Source organism: Carcharodon carcharias, chromosome 7 (assembly GCF_017639515.1).
Source record: "Carcharodon carcharias isolate sCarCar2 chromosome 7, sCarCar2.pri, whole genome shotgun sequence".
Lineage (NCBI taxonomy): Eukaryota > Metazoa > Chordata > Chondrichthyes > Lamniformes > Lamnidae > Carcharodon > Carcharodon carcharias.
The window spans coordinates 138,605,073-138,620,287 of NC_054473.1; the positions used below are offsets into that span (position 1 = coordinate 138,605,073).

A 15,215-nucleotide genomic window follows, 5' to 3' on the forward strand; every position below is an offset into this window, starting at 1 on the left:
CCATTCCCCTTACAATAAATAATAGCATTCAATTTGCCTTCCTAATCACTTGCTACACCTGCATACTAACTTTTCCTGGTTCATGTACCAGGACACCAAGATCCCTCTGTACCTCAAGAGTTCTGCATTCTCTCTCCATTTGAATAATATGCTGCTTTTCTATTCTTCCTGCTAAAGTGGAAAAGTTCGCATTTTCCCACATGATACTCCATCTGCCAAACTTTTGCCTACTCACTGATCCTATGTCCCTTTGCAGACTCCTTATGTTCTCCTTGCAACTTATTTTCCTACCTATCTTATTTGCCATCCACAAATTTAGTAACCTTATATTCAGTCCCATCATCTAAGTCATTGATACAGATTGTAAATCTTTAAGGCCCCAGCACTGATCCCTGTGGCACTCCACTCGTTATATCATTGAGTACCTTTCCTGCTCAATAGAAGAGATGAACATATGGTCCCTTGAGCTCTCCATCACTGTGGTGTCATGTGTGGCTCTACGGTAGACTAATTATTAGTACCAATTGCTATGATTAGTACCCAACTCCATAACTTTTGTAACATGAGACTACCAGGATGGTGGAAAGTAAACTAGATGGAGCTTAGTCTTTTTCATTTTTGTTTTAATTATTCTTTGAAGGGATGTGGACTTTGCTGGCTAGGCCAACGTTTGTTGCTCATCCCTAATTGCCCTAGAGAAGCTGGTGATGAGCCGCTTTCTTGAAATGCTGTATTTTGTCTGGTACTGTGAGGAAGAGACTTCCAGGATTTTGACCCAGAGACAGTGAAGCAATGGCAATATAGTCCCAAGTCAGGATGGTGAGTGACTTGGAGGGGAACTTACAGGTGGTGGTGTTCTCATGTGTCTGCTACCCTTGTCCTTTTAGGTGGTAGGAGGTCACAGCTTTAAGGTGCTGTCAAAAGAGACTTGACAAGTTGTTGCAGGGCATTTGCTGCCACTGTGTGTGATGGAGTGAATGTTTAAGGTGGTGGATAGGGTGCCAAATATTGGGCTGCTTTCTCCTGGAGGCTGTTGAGCTTCTCGAGTGTTGGAGCTACACTCATCCAGACAAGTGGACAGTGTTCCATCACACTCCTGACTTGTGCCTTGTAAATAATGAACAAGTTTTGGGGAGTAAGGAGCGACTTGCTACAGAATTCCCAGCTCCTAACCTGCTCTTGTAGCTACAGTATTTATGTGGCTGATTCAGTTCAGTTTCTGGTCAATGGCAACGCCCACGGCAGGCTTGTTCAACTGGTGGCCCACAGGCCACCCATTTATTTGGCCCCCAGAGCAAATGTTCAAAATGCCACTAAGACAGATAAATAAAATTCAAGATATTGCAATGCAGCAGTGAATGTGCTGAGGGATACTGGAGCCTGGAGTGTGAATACGCCAAGGGCTGGTAGAGTCTGGGGAGTGAATGCATTGAGGGCTGCTGGGGCCCGTGCAGCAAACATTTGTCGGGGCTGTAGCGTGTGGAGAGAACGTGCAGCGAGGCAGGGCCCAGGGAGTAAAGATGTGACAGGGCCAGGGAAAGAGTGCATGTGAGAGAGAGAGTGTGTGTGTGTGTGTGTGTTTGTGTAAGAGAAAGAGAGAGAGAGAGAGCAGGAAGAGAGAGAGAGAGAGTGTGTGTGTGTGTATGTCTGTGAGAGAGAGAGGGAGCAGGGAGAGAGAGAGAGTGTGCGTGTGTGTGTGTGTATGTCTGAGAGAGAGAGAGAGAGAGAGAGAGCAGGAAGGGAGAGTGAGCGTGTGTTTGTGCGCGAGAGAGAGAGGGAGAGAGTGGGAAGAGAGAGAGTGAGTGTGTGTGTGTTTTTGTGTGTGTGAGTGAGAGAGAGAGAGAGAGAGAGAGCAGGGAGAGAGAGAGAGAGTGTGTGTGTGTGTGTGTCTGTGTGAGTGAGAGAGCAGGAAGGGAGAGTGAGCATGTGTGTGTGCGAGAGAGAGAGAGAATGGGAAGAGAGAGAGAGAGTGAGTGTGTGTACGTATGTGCCTGTGCGCGCACGCATGGGTCGGGGTTGAGGGGGGGATAAGGGAGTGAGTGAGAGACTGTGTGTCCCTGGCTCACTCCCAGTCCCAGCATTCTCAGTCACCCTCACCCCACACACTAACACATGCACTCACAGTGGGTGAATAAACACTCTGATACAGGAAGTGAGCCAGACATAGACAGACTCAGCCTCTTCTATCTAATGGTCATTTTTATTAATTACTCATTTTTTAAAAATATAAATTTATTGCTTTGACATTGCTTTATTTTTGCTCATCAAGTTGTTTCTTTTCTTCATGCTCAACCTTTTTTAAAAAAATGAATGTATCTTTCTGAAATCTTCTCATCGGCCCATTGAGTGAGAAAAGATAGGAATGTGGCCCCCACGCAAAAAGGTTGGACAAGCCTGCCCCAGGATGTTAATAGTGGGGCATTCAATGATGGTAATATCACTGAGTGTTAAGGGGAGATGGTTAGATTCTCTCTTGTTGGAAATGACAATTGCCTGGCATTTGCCTAGCACAAAATGTTACTTGTCACTTATCAGCCCAAGCTTGAATGTTGTCCAGGCCAAGGTTGAATGTTGTCCAGGTCTTTCTGCATATGGACAAAGACTGCTTCAGTATCTGAGGAGTTGCAAATGGTGCTCAACCTTGGGAATTTTCGCTGATGATTGCACATTCTGACCTAATGATGAAGGGAAGGTCTAGAATGAAGCAGCTGAAGTTGATTGGGCCCAGAACAATACCCTGAGGAATTCCTGCAGTGATGTCCTGGAACTTAGATGGTTGACCTCCAACAACCACAACCATCTTCTTTTGTGCTAGGTATGACTCCAACCAGTGGAAAATTTCCCCCCTGAAACCCATTGACCAGTTCTGTCAAGGCTCCTTGATGCTGCGCTCAGTCAAATGCTGCCTTCATGTCAAGAGCAGTCACCCTCATCTCACCTCTTAAGTTCAGCTCTTTTGTCCTTGTTTGGACCAAGCAATTTAGCCAAAAAATTAGCAATCCCAATCTTGCAAAGTTAAAACCTTTTTCAACTTGACAACCAAAATAGTTCACATTTAAAATAAGGTATCAGTTTTAAGTTGCAGCCTACACTTAAAACACACATATTTAAATTTATGAGTTTATTCTTCTTGTCACCAAGTTAGCAGGTCTGAGAAAATTAGTACAAAGCTAACTGCAGCTTCAGCCCATGCTATCAGAGATTCAACAATGTAAGGGTTGTGAGGTAAATGTTTTCACAGCTGTACTGTAAAGCCAAACATTGACTTTTATGATAATTTATACATGCTTAATTTGAAGACTTGGCACTATCTTGTGATTTTCATAAAAATCAAAAACGAATAGCTATCATTTTCATTCAATTTCCTGTTAAAATCAGCAGGAATTCTATCATTAAAGCTCTACTTTCCCCCTATTGTTTCCCCAATCAGTGTTCGGCAAATGATTTTAAAAGATGTTACTGTTTGATTTATTCTTTCAGTTGCAGTAAAAAGAAAATATATTGGCTTCACTTCCACAGTTATTGCCCCTTTACTACAGTTGACTGTACTTGCTTCATCTCAAATAAAGTATAGTTGAAAATAGAGTCACACTGAGAGCTGAGGTAAATGGTCTACTCAAAGCTTGCGTCAATACTGCTCACTGCATAATCAAAGCTGAAAAGTATTAACTTATTACTTGGCAAGATTGCACTTTGCAAGCCCTAGCATGCAGTTAATATACAAGAAACATGTTAGTGCTTTTCTTGTGGGTGCCTCCCTCTGATTTTATCATATTTGAAATTAGATTTACTTGTACTCTTAAAAAAATGCAATTGAAATCGCGACATTTTCCTTCAAATTCCCCAAAATGCATTGGATTCTTTCAAAAGTATTTGAATCACTAACATCGCAAAACTGATATTAGCCATGAGTTGGTGCTGCACACCCATTTCATTGCTAGTGGCTGAATTACACTTTGTATGATGTATGACGCTTTCCACAAGCCTGAAAATAGCTTTCCTTACCTCAGCAATCAGGAGCTGCCGGAGCGGTTTGCTTCCCCTGTAGAATATTAAATGTAATGAACTCGGGTTTACAGCTCAAACTTTTCTTCCAGGCCAGAGACTGGAAAAGCATTAGTGAATCAACCGTGAAGTGGAAAAAGTTAAAAGAAAAGAGTAGCTCAAGCTTTCACTGAAGACTACAACTGATGAATCCTGTGGAGGAAGCGAGCAAGCCTGCACAAGTCGACACAAATCTCTGTAAATACAATTAGCCATCGCTGCTGAGTCCATCCAAGTTCCAGCATGACCAAACAGTGCCTATGCTCTGACAGTCCCAGCTGGAGTCTGCTAAGGCTGAAGCAAATTACCTGGCAAATGGTACTGAAATGTCATTGTACAATTAAGTCTTTAGCTGCATTTTCGGCCAAAAGTAGACTCCCCATCCAAGATCAACAAAAGTGTGACATTCTAATCCCTGTAACCATGTTGATGGGATGGCAAGCAATTTTCCAAAAGAGTTCACTACAGAGAAACCAGATGGATTATTCTGGATAAGGTACCAATTTTTCAGCAGCACATTTCCTTACCGAAATGCTAAATAAATAAATGTATGACGGTGTATCATTGATGTATTACTGTCACATGTGAGCCTGTAAAATGTATGCCTTTTTGTTAAAACTCCTTCTAATAAAAAGATCAGCAACTCTTGGGAAAAGTATTATAAATGGCAAGTACTAAATCCAGGATCAGAATCATACAGGTTAAAGAAACCTTTTTAAAACCAAATTTCCATCTGGAAATACATATTGATTCATTTTATCAGGAAAACAGTGAAGTGGATCAGCTTTATTACAGGTCACATAAGGTAACAAAACTCTCTTGAGACATGCTTGCTGCTTGTCAAAGGTATAAATGCAAGCAATTTATTTTCATATTGCGCGTTGCCTCTTTTTATTCCTATCGAGCTTTTACAAACATACAACAGGAAAAGACCAGCTGGCCAATCAAGCCTGCCTCAATCCAACATGGTGCAACTAATAATGACCTACTTCCCCTCCACTTATCCCTAGCACTCATGCAATCGCCTGCAAGAGACATAAGAAAAGGCCTGGACACAGTATTCCGGACATGGCCAAATTAAAGTCTCGATTATATTCGGTATCCTAGCAATACTTCCTAACACCCTATTCATTTTCACAACAGCTTCATGTCACTGGTTATAGAATTTCAACGTTCTGTGAAGTACACTCCAAGGTCCTTTTCTCGCTAACCAGCCTTGAACATGCAATCTTTCACGGTGTATATGCCTGCAATTGCCGCTGCCCAAATGCATTACACTGTATTTGTATAAACTGAAATACATCTGGCACATGTGGGCCCAGTCCATCTAGATCTGCATTCATACTATTTATTTCATTTAAGGTCCTAACAAATTGTCACGTCATCAACAACGGTATGGACTGTTCCGCTGATGCCGACATCCAGATCATCAATAAAATTGGGGAGAATGACAGACCAAATAAGGATTAGTCCAGGACTCTACAAATGACCACTCCCTGCACACAGTCGCTATCATTGACAACTATGCTATCTATATGAATGCAACTAATCTAAAATCTGCTTGCCAAACTTACAAGGTGTAACCTTACTTACCAGCCTTTTGTATGGCATTTTATAAAAGGCTTTTTGAAGATACAGGTGAACAGTTTGCAAAATTTGGTCGCATAACATCTGTATTTTCAGCATTACGGATGGCGTTTTGGGTGCAAAATGGTGTTTGTGCTGTGCACATCGCTTCTGGTTTTGGATAAGGCAGGGAGGATGAGCTGGAAGCATACACATTTAGCAGCTTGTGGTGTTAGTCACTGTGTAACCACTTTCCACCTGAATGCTCCAGCTAAAGCCCTCTCTTAACCTTACACAGCTGGACATGTGATCAGCAGCTGAAAGGACCACCCTCTCACCTAGTTCTGTTGAAGGGTCATGAGGACTCGAAACGTCAACTCTTTTCTTCTCCGCCGATGCTGCCAGACCTGCTGAGTTTTTCCAGGTTATTCTGTTTCTGTTGTGGAGGTCTGTACTGTTACTTAATTTGCGCCTTCCTGGCTCCCCCACAATCAAGATTTGGGCAGGAGGGGTGGAGGCCAATTGAGGCCCTCCCTCCCCTACCCTGGCTGGCAACCCTCTCTGTGACCCCAACCCTGCCCCCACACACCTCTGGAGATGCATCAGCGATCCCTCCTGCAGGCTCAAGTGTATCAGATCGAACAGGCACAGGGTAGTCATGCATCACAATGCCCATGGAGTTTTTTGCACTTTATCAAATTTTGCGGCCACATCTGCTGGTTTTCCATCATCCATCAAATATATATGCTCTTCAAAAAATTGTTGCACAGGATCTTCTCTTCCAGAAGACATGCTATAAATCTCTCATAGTTCTTACTCTTTCTAGATGATCATACAACACATTTCTAATCACACCTTCTAGAAACTTGCTTGGATCTGATGTGAGATGAATAAAGTTTCCTGATTCTTATTTACTCTACTTTTTATTTTAACTATAAGCACTACAGTGGGCATCTTTCCAGTTCATTAAAACAATTCAAATCATCACTGAGCTATTAAATATATGAACTGGCAGTTTGCACACCACACATCCCATCTCTCTTACCAAGGGTGAGTACCATCAAGGCTAATAGTTTGATCTGCTTTATGAGTCCTAATTCTAGTGACCGATACTTCCTCTTCTGTTTTTTTCAGATTCAATAGCCCAGACTTTCAGTGTCGTGGGGATCCTGTGGAGCTTCCAAAATGGCAGACAAGACCTGAATGTGGAAGTCCCGCCCCATTTTGACAGATCCAATTTTCACCAGTAGGGGAAAGACTGCGGGGTGCTATTCAAACATAAGGCAAACTCAAACTCAGCTGGGCCATTTGAACTCAATGTGGCGTTCAAACAGGCTGATTTTGGCTGCTGCAAGGGACTTGACCTGCAGTGTGAGAGTCATAAATATATGGAGCAGGCATAAAGGCTCTTGAAGGGTGGATAAGGTAAGGTCTGTATAACTGTCATGATGTGAAGTTTTTAAAATCCCCAGCCCTTTAAAAATAAAAAAGGCCACAGTTATCAGTTAAAAAAAAATCTGTTCTAGCCATCTCAATAGCTGTTTGTTGACATTTCCAGAAGGGCTATAAGTAAGTCATTATGAATGTTTGGTTGATTTCCAAGAACTACAGTTATGTCACCAGGGAGGGCGAGAGGGTCTGAGTTCACAGTTTAACTGACAGTTTAAGGAGGCCATTAAGAGGGAGATTAGTTGACATGGGGGATATAGAAAAACAGGAAGAATAGAAAAACAGAATATTATTACTACACAGACAGATTGCAAAATTCTATGGTGCAGAGGGATCTGGGTGTCCTGGTACATGAATCACAAAAAGTTAGTATGCCAGCACAGCAAGTGATTAGGAAGGCAAATGGAATGTTGACACTTATTGCAAGGGAAACCAAGTATAAAGTAGGGAAGGTTTGCTACTGTTATGCAGGGTGTTGGTGAGACCAAATTTTAGAGTACTGCGTACAGTTTTGGTTTCCTTATTTAAGAGAGGGTGTAATTGTGTTAGAAGTAGTTCAGATAATGTTCAGTTGACTGATTCCATGGACGAAGGGGTTATCTTATGAGGAAAGGTTGAAGAGGTTGGGCCTGTACCCACTGGAGTTTAGAAGAATGAGGGGTGATCTTACTGAAACATATAAGATCCTGAGGGGACTTCAAGATACAAAGAGGATGTTTTCCATTGTGAGGGAGCCTAGAAGAAGGCAACATAATTTAAAAATCAAGGGTCTCCTATTTAAGGAAGAAATGAGAACCTTTTTCTCTCAGAAGGTCGTTAATCTGTGGAATTCTCCTTACCAGGGAGCAGTGAAGGCAGGGTCATTGAAAATATTCAAGGTGGAATTACATAGATTCTTGATTAACAGGGGAGTCAAAGCTTATAGGGGATAGACAGGAAACTAGAGTTGAGACCACAATCAGATCAGCCATGATCTTATCAAATGGCGGGGCAGGTACAAAAGAGCCAAATGACCTACTCCTGCTCCTAATTCATATGTTTGCATTTTAAAGGATGGTGGGGTATGAATAAAGTTTGTTTTTAAGAGACAAAACATTTGAGATTAATAAAAAAGTTTGAATATGCTTTCATGATTTTTTTAAACCAACAAGTTTGTATAGTGAAATCGGTCTTAGATTTTTGGAACTTTATTATTTTTTAATTTCCTCATGGCTCCTGAGATCTGCCTAGGATGGATACTGGGTGAGTTGGCATGGAAGTATAAGGGACCATGGGATTGGGTGGGGGGCATGAATTGGAATGAATTGGCATGGGAGGTGGAAAGGGTCATGAGGGGGTGGATGGGGGTGAGGACTAAAGGGTCTAAAATCTTGTAACACAACTGGGATGAAGTCCCAGAAAACCAAGACTGGCCTTCTAACCAGCCCACCTTGACACTCAGCCATCCCCATCGCCTCCTACGCTATGCTTCCGGGAGTAGCAGGCCCAACTCCATCCTACAGCTGCTTCCCCCACCCCCAATCCCAGTGTGAAAATTGCACGATTCGGGAAGCTATTTCTACTTGGGCCAATTTTAGCATCACCTCTGTGCAACAGCACTGGTAAAAACAAAGCTGAAATTTGAAATAAAATATAGCGGCATCACAACCTGCTTAATGTCCATTAATACAGAATCCTATTTGAAATAGGGTACATTGCATTCATACTTTTAGTATTTAAAATCTTTATGCTGTGACATCTTTGAATATAGGCTATAAAATTTGTGTTGAGTTGAAATTGCACAAGAACAATACTGTTTTGCATCTCCATCTGCCTTTATTCCTACTAAAAGACTCTAAACATAAGCAGCAAGGCTGCAATCATCCCAACAGGAATGATAAACAGTACAATAGTACAAAAGGGTGCACATTCATTGTAAGTTAAATGGCGACGCAAAGTGGTTTCCGCTTTGCATTGATGCTAAATTTGCCAGGTAAATCTGGAGCTAGAGCTAAAACTAGATCTCATACGAAGAAGATTGAGAGTTCCTCATCACTTTGTTTTGACACTGCATGAAGAAACGTCTCACACCTAGTTTACAAACTGCTTACTGAACTGTTGGGCTGCCTGGGTGCTTTTCAAGGTTAGCTGAATCAACTGAAATGTTGAGGACCGGGACTTCTGCCCACCCCACTCTAAATAACAGCAGCTTAAATTCTTACTGCTAGTAGCAAGTTCTACACATGTATGCATCCAGACAGGCATAGAGCATTTTCCTGAGTTATACAGTTGAAGACAGGCAATGGAAAAAATGGTTCTGAGCAACTGAAACCTAAACTACAGCTAAGGGTTTTAGGCACTATTGGTAACATCAGTGTCAATGCATTCTCGAAGAATTTGGTGTGGTTAACCGTCTAAAATACACTGAATCAAAAACACCCTAATGTTAACAATGTTGCTGACAGTTAGGTAATTGAGTGAAACAGTCAGAAGGGTTAGAACAGCCTTTGCTGAACCAATTTCCTTTTCATATTAAAATCATATTTGACTGCAGATATTGGCCGACTGGAAAAAAAAGCTTCAGCTTAGTGACTTCACTTATACTGATTGCACGATAAAATCATTTAAGGAACAATAACAGGATATGAAAGAATCTAGGCCTGAATTTTTCAGTCAGCGTGTGGGCTCAGCAGGAGAGGATGGGGGCAGTCGCAGAGCCGCCCGTGATCGGCTCTGTGCCACCAGTTAAGGCCCGCCCATCGTTAAGACACGGGCGATCAACACTACCTATGCAGGCGGGGGGGGTTGGGGGGGGGGGGGGGGAGGGTGGGGGGGGTTGGGGGGGGGTGGGGGGGTGGAGGGGAGGAGGGAGAGTCGGGGCCAGTGTTCTTTCAGGGCGCAAGTGCTTCAATCTCCCCCTGAGGCACAGAGCTGCCGCAGGGAGATTGAAGAGAGATTGTTAAAAAAAAATGAATGGAATAAAAATTTAATTAAGCGTCCCCTCATGTGACTGTGTCACATGAGATGGGACATGTTTTTACATTTCAGAGAAATTTTTTACTTAATTAATAAAAGCTTTAGGAAACCTCATCCTGCTCGTGGATGAGGTTTCCTAAAAAACGTGAAGGATGCTTGGCCTTTTCACCTTAAGGTTGGGCAGGTAGCATAGACAATTTCATTAATTCATTCATTAAGTCCTGTTAAGGCCATATCAGTCATTGGCGGGCACACAGCCGACTCCGGCGCGTGCCCGCCAAACAAAACATCACGAGAAAGTGCAATTTTAGTTGGGACGCACGCCTGATGTCATCACACCTCATTTTATGCATCAGCATGTCGGGCCCACCCCTGCACGCCGACTGAAAAATTCAGGCCCTGGAGTGAGGGTGGGGGGTAAGATCCCAAAGATAGGTTTCTTGGAGGCATTTATAGAAAGGTAACAAAGCAAAATGATTGAGGAGGAAAATTTAAGGACAAGGGCATATTGCTTTTAAGATTAATCTTCATTAGAGGCGTGGAGGATGTGGGAACAAGCACTATACTAGAGCCAGAGGAACAGAGGGTTTGGATAGGGCCAGGGATGAATGGTTGAAGTAGATTCCAGTAGGGTAGTGCAGGCCAGAGAAGGCACAGAGACCACCCTCAAGGTCACAGCATGTGAGTACATATTATATATTATATGCATATCTAATGGCATTGCACATTCACTTTGTCCATAAAAACTTAAAACTATTCCATGGTGCCGATTTGGATGCAGCAAGTTTCCACCTTCCACACAATGGACTGAATTTAATAGCTGCAGCGGTGGCCCCAAGTACAGGCTTGGGGGTTAAATGGGTTTAGAACAGAGGAAAAATTGCACAATTCAAATCCTATTTTAAATTCATACATTCTGCACTGCACTTAACTTTATAATTCCATTATAAATTGCTTGGTGTTCACATTTAGAATAAATGCTGATGTAAATGTATTATGCTGCAACTACATAAATAAATCTGGAATAAGAAGCTAGTATCAGTAACGGTGGCCATGAAACTACCAAATTATTGTAAAAACTATATGATTCATATATGCCCTTTAGGGAAGAAAACCTGTTGGCCTTACCCAATCTAGCCCTAATGTGATCACAGACCCACAGCAATGTGGTTGATTCTTAGTTGCCCTCTAAAATGTCCTAGCAAGCTGCTTAGATGTATCAAAACTGTTACGGCAAATTATAATTTGCACAAACTGCAATGGTTCAAGAAATCCATCACAATCTCAAAGGCAATTGAGAGGGCAAGGGGATGAGCAATAAATGTCGGCCTCATTAGTTATGCACGCATCCTATGAGCGAATAAGAAGTTATGGTGCTCTATACATGTGTGCCAATATAAATATTATAGATATTAAGGGATATGAGGATTCTTTTATTCATTCATGGGATTTGAGCATTGCTGGCTAGGCCAGCACTTATTGCCCATCCCTAATTACCCTTGAGAAAGCGGCGGTGAGCTGCCTTCTCGAACCGCTGCAGTGCATGAGGTGTAGGTATACTGACAGTGGTGTTAAGGAGGGAGTTCCAGAACTTAGCCACAGCGACAGTGAAGGAACCGCGATATATTCCCAAATCAGGATGGTATGTGGCTTGGAGGGGAACTTACAGATGATGGTGTTCCCATGTGTCAGCTGCTCTTGTCCTTCTGGGTGCTAGCGATCGTGGGTTTGGAAGGTGCCATCTAAGGAGTTGTGGTGAGTTCCTGCAGTGCATCTTGTAGATGGTACTCGTAGTTGTCACTGTGCATTGGTAGTGGAGAGTGTGATTGTTTGTGGATGGGGAACCAATGAAGCAGGCAGCTTTGTCCCAAATAGTGCAGGAAAATGGTGCAGAAGATCAGCCATGATTTAGGTGAATTGCAGAGCAGACCTGAGGGGCTGAATGGCCTACTCCTGCTCTTATTTCCTATGTTCCTATAGAGATGAAGTAGCTGTTTGGTCGTGCAGAACTTGAGTATTACTGAAAAAAGAGACATGTCTAAGCTTATTGCCTTGCACTCATCAGGACACTCAAGAATACCAATATAAAGGGAGAAAACAACAATTTGTACTGTATGTGAAGAGAGCGTTAATTGGTTGGCAATTGGCATTGCCATGGAGAATGCACCACTGATGGTGACTGACAGTTAATTGCCTGCCTCCAGGCTTCCTTGCCTCTAAAGGCAAAGAGTCCACTTCCAATCAGATGGCCGGCAGCTCTTTAGTCCTAGCAACACCACCAGAAACTGATACCCCTGCTGCTGATAGAAAGTAGCGGCAACAGAATGAATCCCTTAAATGGTCCACAATTAGCCAATTAAGAGTGTCAATTAGCATTGGGGGTGGGAAGGCCATCTCCAACATTCCCTGCCCTTGATTTAGTCTGGGGGGTGGGGATGATATCTGGGAAAATGACAGGCTTTCCACCCCATGCCTTCCTGCCTGATTATATGGGCCCCTCCATCCATAATTGTGAGGAGGGATTAAATTCTGCCCAGTATGTGAGGCACAACACTGTTATCAGGATATCAGAGAAATTCTGAAGCAGCATCACAGAAACAAATTGCTGAAATACACTGTTGACAGTGCCAAGAAAAACACTGACATCAGGAAGGTTACTGAGAGGACACAATGGCCTGGAGTGACTATCACCACAATCCAACACTGTTCCTGGAAAGCTACTTTTATTACAGTCTCAGCAAACTGAAATTAAGATGGCGAGGCAAATCCCTCTCAATACTGCTAGTCCTGCCCACACTAAATAAACAATAGCAACAGTTCACTGATGGAGAACAAGGGACGGTTATTTTTTAACATATTGATGTCAATCTGAAGATCACCAGACAAAATTAATCATGTGCTAGATGGCTGATAAGGATGCACTGAGGTGGAAAGGCAGAAAAAGGTACCCCACTAGCACTCATGGGTGGATTTATTGCCTGAAGCATAGTGCTGGTCAGATCTGTAAACAGAAATGTTCTAGGTCAAAAATAAAAATACCTGGAAAAACTGAGCAGGTCTGGCAGTATCTGCGGGGAGGAGCACAGTTAATGTTTCGAGTCCATATGACTCTTCAACAGAACTAAGTAAAATAGAAAAGAAGTGAAATATAAGCTGGTTTAAGTGGTGGGGGGGGGGGACAGGTAGAGCTAGATAGAGGGCCAACGATAGGTGGAGATAGCTAAAAGTTGTTACAGACAAACAAAGGGGTGTTGAAGGTGGTGATATTATCTAAGGAATGTGATAATTAAGGGTAGAAAGCAGGACAAGCAAGGTTCAGATAGCCCTAGTGGGGGTGGGGTGGGGTGAAGGAAAGGGATTGAAATAGTCTAAAAGGTAGAGATAAAACAATGGATGGAAATACATTTAAAAATAATGGAAATAGGTGGGAAAAGAAAAATCTATAATAAATTATTGGAAAAAAATGGGGGGGGGATCGGAAAGGGGGTGGGGATGGAGGAGAGAGTTCATGATCTAAAATTATTAAACTCAACATTCAGTCCAGAAGGCTGTAAAGTGCCTAGTTGGAAGATGAGGTGCTGATCCTCCAGTTTGTGTTGAGCTTCACCGGAACAATGTAGCAGGCCAAGGACGGACATGTGGACATGAGAGCAGGGTGGAGTGTTGAAATGGCAAGCGACAGGGAGGCCTGGGTCATGCTTGAGGACAGACTGAAGGTGTTCTGCAAAGCGGTCACCAGTCTGCATTTGGTCTCTCCTATATAGAGAGGAGACCGCGTTGGGAGCAACGAATGCAGTAGATTAAATTGAAGGAAGTGCAAGTGAAATGCTGCTTCACTTGAAAGGAGTGTTTGGGCCCTTGGACGGTGAAGAGAGGGGAAGTAAAGGGGCAGGTGTTGCACCTTCTGCGGTTGCATGGGAAGGTGCCGTGGGAGGGGGTTGAGGTGTAGTGGGTGATGGAGGAGTGGACCAGGGTGTCCCGGAGGGAATGATCCCTGCGGAATGCCGCCGGGGGGAGTGAAGGGAAGATGTGTTTGCTGGTGGCATCATACTAGAGTTGGCGGAAATGGCAGAGGACGATCCTTTGAATGCAGAGGCTGGTGGGGTGATAAGTGAGGACAAGGGGGACCCTATCATGGTTCTGGGAGGGAGAGGAAGGTGTGAGGGCAGATGTGCGGGAGATGGAGTTTTTCCAGGTACTTTTATTTTTGTTTTGGATTTCCAGCATCTGCATTTTTTTGCTTATATCTTAATGTTCCAGGTCAGGCTTTTGACACTGTCTATTTCAGTCTTTGGAATTCTCTTCCACAGGAGAGCAGTGGAGGCTGGGTCATTAAATATATTTAAGGCTGAGTTAGACAGATTTTTGATTAAGAAGGGAGTCAAGGGTTATGGAGGCAGGCAGGAAAGTGGAATTAAGGACTCAATCAGATTAGCCGTGATCTTATTGACAGGTAGGACAGGCTTGAGGGGCTGAATGGCCTACTTCTTATGTTCTCATGTTGTTATAAAGAGCTGCATGCTTAATCTAGCATTAAAAAGTTGTAAAATATTCAATTAATGATTATCTGTCAGTGCAAGTCTACAAAATGTTATTTTTTTTTAAATATATATATATAAAAACAACTTTGTCCTTGGACAAAATTTACCCATTCTCACATCTAAAAATATATTTCACCTTTCTACTGACAATCATTCTCTTTATCCTTTTCATTGGGAGCTTTTCTATGCCCCAAACCTTTCCTGGCTGGAGACTTCCATCTACAAGTCACTTTAAGGAGGCATGCAGGTTGATGAAACTAGTGTTGCAGTTTTCCTTTTCTTCCTATGAGGAAGCCTGGCTTCAGCATGGCTAATCCTCAGAGTTGTATGCTGAGATTAGGAACTCACCATGCACATACTCTAATTTTCTATTTCTCTGTGGCACAGTACACTGAGAAACCAATGAGTTATGCCAATCTGAAAAGTACTATTTATCCTTTAAAAATATTTAGCAATTTCAAAAAGCTAACTTTGGCACCTAAACTTCAGAGTGTGATAACAAACACAGACAACAATGAAATCTGATTAAAACTAAAACTATCTTCCAAAGAGTGACGTTAACAGGGAGGAGGTAGGATTGATAAGGAGGGGAATGAATTGGGGTTACTGAAACAGAGAAAGACAAATAATTTCCACAAGCAGTACAGGCAGGGGAAAGGG

The 15,215-nt window shown here is 42.7% G+C and overlaps 1 protein-coding gene and 1 long non-coding RNA gene across 5 annotated transcripts in view; one reads left to right on the forward strand and one right to left on the reverse strand.

Annotated features, from left to right (window-relative positions):
* LOC121279959 overlaps positions 1-4,205 on the forward strand; it is a 52,132-nt gene extending 47,927 nt beyond the window's left edge. Inside the window, exon 3 of the long non-coding RNA XR_005943532.1 lies at positions 4,098-4,205. This is a non-coding gene — a long non-coding RNA (uncharacterized LOC121279959). The remainder of the gene's footprint in view (positions 1-4,097) is intronic.
* The window catches only part of rbl2 (retinoblastoma-like 2 (p130)), a 304,767-nt gene that overhangs the window by 124,888 nt on the left and 164,664 nt on the right, over positions 1-15,215 (reverse strand). The window lies entirely within an intron of this gene.